Genomic DNA, 7,046 nt, shown 5'->3' on the forward strand with positions numbered 1-7,046 from the left:
ATTACTCTGATATATGCCTGCGGTACTCCACTCACCTCCAAGCATCTCCAAAGCATCTCCCTGGGGACTTTGTCGTAAGCCTTTTCCAGGTCGATAAACACCATGTGCAGATCCTTCTTCCTTTCCCTATACTGCTCCACCAACCTCCGTACCAGGTGGATTGCCTCCGTCGTCGAGCGGCCGGGCATAAATTCAAACTGGTTTTCCGAAATAGACACTATCCGTCTCAGCCTCACCTCGACCACTCTCTCCCAGCTCTTCATAGAGTGACTCAATAACTTAATCCCCCTATAATTATTGCAACTCTGAATGTCCCCCTTATTCTTATAGAGAGGGATCATGGTACTCCACCTCCACGCCTCGGGCATCTTTGCCGTCCTGAAGATTTCATTAAACAATCCAGTCAACCACCTTACACCAGCCTCTCCAACGAACTTCCAAAACTCCACCGGTATCTCATCCGGCCCCGTCGCCCTACCCCTTCGCATCCTGCGGACAGCCTGTCTAACCTCTTCTACCTTAAAACGTCTACAATAGCTAAAATCTCGACACTCCTCTGAGTGCTCCAGTTCCCCTAACACAATTGCTCTATCCCCTTCGTCATTCAAGAGCCTATGGAAGTACGACTGCCATCTCTTCTTAATTTTACTGTTTGTGGGGGTTTAAAACCCCCGCAAAATATAATTCCGGTGGTTTCCAAAACCCCAGAATACGAGTCGTCACAAACAATTTGTGGCGGTTTTTATTCGACCCTCTAATTAATTTGCGGCGATTATTTTGCAACGGTTACGACCCCGTAATTAATTTGCCGCTGTTATTGACCCCCGTTATTCTAAATTTAATTCTTTTTATAATAATTTTTTATTTAAAACTTGCGGGGGTTAAAACCTCCGCAATTGTTTTATTTTTTAAAAAAATTTAGTAGGACCCATTAATTTTCAATAATTAATTATAGATTCTAATTTTAGCTCAAATTTAATTGTTCCTTTAGGCATAACCTACACTCCAATATTTGTTCAATTCATATATCATTAATACAACATAATTAATTAAACATTGTAATTAACAAGCATATCAAAAATACATTAACATTAAACTTCAAAATTAAATGTTCAACATTAACATTTTTAAATTTCAAATTTTCAACATTAACTAGTATCTTCAAGCTCCAAAATCAAATTTAAATACAAAACCTTCAATATTCTAAGATTCATGACTCCAACAGCACAATTACATATCATAATTGAATATCCAAGAAAATTTGCAATGAAATCGCCGAATGGCATTAGGATCACTATATCACATGATGATGGTGATATAACAGAGCCTTCAACACTGACAGCTAAACTGCTTCCAAGAGATTTCTTTCTCATAAGATTGAAGAAATCATTCCGACTCTGAGCTTGGGATGATAGATTCTTTTCCACCATTGTCCCAACAGGTTTGGGTCCAGAGGCAGAGGAAGCAGCAATTTTTGCAGGAGGAATGGTCAGGACATTTGACCCTTTGATGTGTCTTTGGGCTCAAGCTATTGTTCATACCAGAAGAAACACCATTCCTCCCTCTTGTTGGCTTAAAGACATGAAGCTTGCTTGAGAGACTGTTATTAACAGGAGGAGACGATGAGACAGTTTGCTGCAACAACAAAAACAACAAAAGATGCAATCCTGATATTACATGGATTACACTTTGTAGTTTGCACATTATATACATGAGGCCTTCGCAAATACAAACCACCAGCAAGGACCGCACGATGAAAACTTTGCAATTATTGATGTTTAGTACTCAAAATGCTTAATTTCTGCAATAAATTTGCAAGTATGGCGGGCATTATTAATCAAATGTTAAGATAGCCTCAATTATCTAACTAGTAACAAAATTTTGAAATTACTGGAGAATTAACAATACCATATTGAGTACTGAAGATGATATCTGAAGCTCGTTGCTTAAGAGACTGAGTTAGAGATGAGTCACCGAGTTGAAAAACCAAGGTGAATAAATGCAGAAACGATAAAGGCGTGATGGATCTTAGTCGCCATTTGAGTGCATCGAGAATCAGCAATTCCATGCGGTGAATCGATTGAGCGTCAAAAATTATACCTACATCTCTCTGTTACAGTTTTCTAACCAAGTCATATTGAATTCAATTTTTCGCAATGGTGAGAAATTGAGATAAATTTTACTGTAACAATATTGACTCACAGTTTACCTGAATATCGGACAGTGAAATCGACGTTCCTCATTTTTGCAGCAAGCGAAAAGCTAGCAATGACGAGAATTCGTACAATACATGGCTTATTCTCCTGATGAAGTAAGTTTCATACAATTCTCATCAGACTTCCAACAATTTCATTACACCTCGATGTATATAAATAGACAAAATCAAAAAATGAAGTCCGTTTACCGGAACTGCTTGTTCAGAAAGAAAACGATCGATGTAATTGCCGGCGAGGTATGCTATATAGCCATCAAATTTGTAAGAACTTTGTGCCTACAAAAATCACACGTACAGTTAACTGCAGATTACTATACTATTGATATAGTTTTTGAACATTTACTTAAATGTAGTTCAATTAAGCAAAAAATGCAAAACCAAGTATGACAAAAGCAGTGTGAAGTGTTTACTTGAGAAATGAGGGAGAGAGAGTGACAGTGAAGAGAAAAGCGAACATCAGTGTATTCAAAGCCTATAAACGACGGCGTGTGAACGGATTCGATGTCGAAGAGAGCTGATACGGCGTCGAAGCCTGTTGATGAATTCTCTAGATCGAATTCCATTTCCCTTTTGTTAATCCTTTCAAGTTTAGCATTGTACTACTAATGAATTTAAGAGGCAATAAAGTGAAAGGTGAAAGTGAGAGCAACTCAACTGGTTGAATAGTAACTTCCAGTAGTTTGGTATGGTTTGCAGGAAGATAAAGTGACATAAGCTTCTCTTTCTTCAGAAGAGGCACATTGACAAGGGAAATTATACCTTGGAACCTTGATGACGACACAGAAGTGCACATTAGGTGAAGTGAAGTGCTCAACACGTTTTGAGCCGCACCTATGGGCTTAAGGGTGCTTTGACAACACTGCTTGTTTGACGCAACAACTAAAGAAACATTTTGCTAAAAGATTTGCATCTCGCTTAGCTATGACTACTTACTTTTAAGTGTAACATTACCCCCTATACCCATCAGTTGCCAGGACAATGGTTGTTGGTTGAACTCAATACGGTGTGTGAATTTCAGCATTTTGAAAGTACAAGTCGGCTCCAATTTAAACTTCTTTTTCACGGTAACTCCAAATTTAGTTTCTATTTCATCAACTGGGATATAAGATAAAACTATAATCTGCCTGACATACAAAGCCAAGGAAAATTATACAAATCCTAAAATAACTTTCAACAATTGAGCTCAATGACATGGAAACAGAGAATCCAAACTCACTAGCCACAGTTATTATGTTTATGATTAAAACCAAGATCCAATTCATCAATTGTAAGAATTATGAATTAAATCGTGATCTGTAAAATTGCTTTAGAAGCTGAGCTCAAAAGCTTTAAGACACAAAGAATTGAAATCTACGGGCCACAGTTACTAGATTGAGGACTAAAACCAAGAGTGAATTCACTAATTCTCCTAGTTATGAATTAAATGATAAATCTGTAAAATAGTTAAAAAAAAACATAACTGATTGTATTAGGAAAATCTTAAGAAACAGTTCATTTATAACTGAAACAAAGGTACAGATAACTTCTAAGTTTCTAACATCACCAAAAAGGTTATTAGATTTTTTTTTCTTCCACCCAAATGTTCAAGAAGAAAAACATGAAGGCATGAATTTATTTTATTTTATTTTTTTACTTTTTTGGTAAGTAAGAATTTTCTTGTTACACGCTATCATGACCTTTTTTCTTTCTGATAAAATAATACAATTAGATGAATTATTTCAAGCATCAACTATTGAAACAACCAAAATACACATTTTTAACTTTCAAAGTGTACTGGCTGGATCGAGAGGAAGAGAATGCAAGGTCGGTGAGATGGCTGCTAATGTCTAATAATATATCTAACTTCTGTCTTACTTTCTCACTGAAGGAAAAATGAAGGGGAAAATGAATAGACAAGCCAATACAAGAAATAGCTATCTTGAACTGAACAACTGATTCTACTTACGTGACGGGTAAATGCATATCCAAATAATCCTAAAATAGACAGAAAACAGGGGGGGGAATGAAATTATCAGGTTACAAACAGGCGTGAAATAATTCGCATTCATTTACCCTAAGTTCCTACTCATTAGCTGGTTTTCCTAATTCAAACAGAATAAAGTGATTTTATATAGCAAATAATCCAGTTTTAGAAACTATATCCATGAAGTTCATGTTCATACAAATTCACAACTGGAAGGAAGCTGGAAGGAAATTCAAGTATACATACTTGTAGATCTTAAGAGCTTCCAATGCCACTGCACATGCAACAGGATGCCCAGAATAAGTGAATCCATGTGAAAAGGAACCTAGTTACAGAAAAAAATTCAGCGCTTCGGCTAACAGACAAAAGGAAATGATTTGATATCCTATCAAATAAAAAGAATGCTCACTAAGTTTATTGCTTTGAGAATATATTACATCAGAAATTTCAGGGCTTACAAGAACAACTCCAATTGGCATATATGCAGAAGAAAGAGCCTGAAAACATTTCAAGAAGGAAAATTTGTACATCCATCTATAAGTTGGTATAGCCGAGATGTCTTTTTCTTACCTTTGCGAATGAGACAAGATCATGTTTGATGTTATACTTGTCACAGCCAAACATTGTTCCGAGCCTCTCCAAAGAACAGATGACCTCATCCGCAATGAAAAGAATGTCATATTTCTTCACTGCAACTTGGAACTATAAATGAAAGGGAGAAAATGCCATTTCAGTAATGTATAAGTATAATTTGAAGGAACTAAAGATAGATAATTGCAAAAACTGCCAGAAATAAAACAAAAGAATTTGTATCTGCAAGATGCCTCGTAGGTCATAGCATTATGTACCAGCAAGGATGATTTCTCTCAACAAGCCACCACAAAATTCTCTATTGCTGCTAATCCTCAATTCTACCTCATGGCAAAATCAAACGCAGATATGCTTGGGTGTGCAGACAGAAAGAGGCTATCAGTTACATCCTTCTTTGACAATGACAGTAAGCACAAAGTTTTGGTTACCAGATTCATCCTCGTTTTCAAGATAATCAATTGCTTCAATGGTGATATTTCAGTTAGGAAAAGTAACATTTGATAGTTGAGATTGTTTTTCACACACGCGATAACTCAGCTATTAAACTCCAAAAATCGCCCCTTTCAAGCACATATGAAAAAGAGTGTTAATTGCTAGTTTAACTTAGGCTTAGAGAAAACGCCAATACTTTTAGTAAGTGGATTTTCAGTCTCAACAACATCTACAACAACAATAGTAGTCCCAGGCAACTCCGGTGAACTGTCATCAAGCGTAATACTAACAGATTCAAAAATATCAAGCTGTTGAAGTCTACCATTAGCAATACTAGCAGCCTTAAGTAATTCTTATAGTATTGTAGCAGTTTATAGGGCTTCTAATTCAAGCAGTTTATAGGGCTTCTAATTCAACTTCAATGAGTGATTCTTATAGGTACTCATTCCGAAGATAATCGATGGAATAAATTCTCCATTTTAACCCTATCGGAATGCATTCGAAATTCTTAAAGAATGAAACTTCAAAGTTTCTTAAAGAATAGTCGATTGCCTTCATTCTTTGGCACCACAGAATGTAAAGAACTCTTACATCCTACATTGAGCATAGTCTAAGTAATAATGCAAAAAATTAGCAATGCAAAAGCGATATAGCTTCCTCCTACTAAAATGAAGAGGAACAGAAAAAAGGCAAAGAAAAATACCTTGTCAAAATAGGTAGCTAGAGGAGATATGACACCTCCTGCTCCCATGACTTATTCAGCAATGAAAGCAGCTATCTGAGGTGAAAAAGCAAATTAATCAGAAGCAATAAATCACCCTCAATACACAAACCAAATAGCAGGAATTGAAGTTGGAGGGAGTTACAGCTTGCTGTTTCAGTAGCAATGGTCGGCCGACCGGATTCAATTTGGGGGAAAATGAGAGAGAGGATTGATTTGGGGGAAAATGAGAGGGAAATGTTTTGGCCAAGAGGGAAAATGTTTGGTAATTTAAAAAAAAAGAGGGAAAATGCTATTTTAAAGGCATAACCGCTATTTTTTTTATTGACAGCGGGGTTTAAAACCCCCGTAATTGATAGCGGAGATTTAAAACTCACAAATTTATAAATTTTAATGACAGATTTTTAACCCCCATATTTTATATAATTTTATAAAGGTTAAAATAAACCCTCGCTACGGTTTTTGTAGTGAATAGAATCAACAAAAATATTATTGATATATTATAGGCTTAAGTCATCGACAAACCCTCAAACTTGTCTCGAAAATTCACTTAGACCCCTCAACTAAAGTGTATACCTATCAGACCCCTAAAACCCCAAATTTTGATCCAATTGAACTTTTTTTGCCTACATGGCACACCGCGTGTTATACACTCGCTTAGGGCGTGTGATGAGGTTTCTTTTACTAAAGCACGAATGAAAACATGCCACATGGCACTAAGGGCCCCAAAAAATATCAATTAAAAAGATTATATTTAAATTATTTTACTATTATAATTTCTTAATTTTTTTTTATAAAACAACCCCTCCCCCGCGCATCATCTTCTTCGCAGCACTCCACCCCTACCACAGTTCGTCCTCTTCACAGCACCCCACCCTACCCCCATCGTCATCGTCGTCTTCAATTTATTAATTAAAGTTTTTCATTAATGAAAATGGCAGATTTGAACTCGTTCGTAATGGATTTCGCTCACTCTCTCACACACACAATTCCCACATACCCCACTAATTTATTTATCATAGAATGCTAAAAAAACAAAAAAAAAACTCCTCACCACCCCCTCCGCCCATCTCGCCCCATCCCTTTCTTCTTCAAGCCCCACCACCCCATTTCTTCTTCCACCC

General features: G+C 36.5%; 1 long non-coding RNA gene and 1 pseudogene across 1 annotated transcript; both read right to left on the bottom strand.

Moving 5' to 3' along the window:
* Positions 1 to 1,097: 1,097 nt before the first annotated feature.
* Positions 1,098 to 2,778, bottom strand: LOC107852519 (annotated as a pseudogene).
* A 1,732-nt stretch (positions 2,779 to 4,510) lies between these two features.
* LOC107852528 lies at positions 4,511 to 6,187 on the bottom strand. The gene is made up of 3 exons (XR_001669480.2): positions 6,068 to 6,187; positions 5,905 to 5,979; positions 4,511 to 4,880 (listed from the first exon to the last, which is right to left on the bottom strand). It is a non-coding gene; the product is annotated as an uncharacterized LOC107852528 (long non-coding RNA).
* Positions 6,188 to 7,046: the final 859 nt, after the last annotated feature.

The sequence above is a fragment of the Capsicum annuum genome, chromosome 5, assembly GCF_002878395.1.
Source record: "Capsicum annuum cultivar UCD-10X-F1 chromosome 5, UCD10Xv1.1, whole genome shotgun sequence".
Classification (NCBI taxonomy): Eukaryota; Viridiplantae; Streptophyta; class Magnoliopsida; order Solanales; family Solanaceae; genus Capsicum; species Capsicum annuum.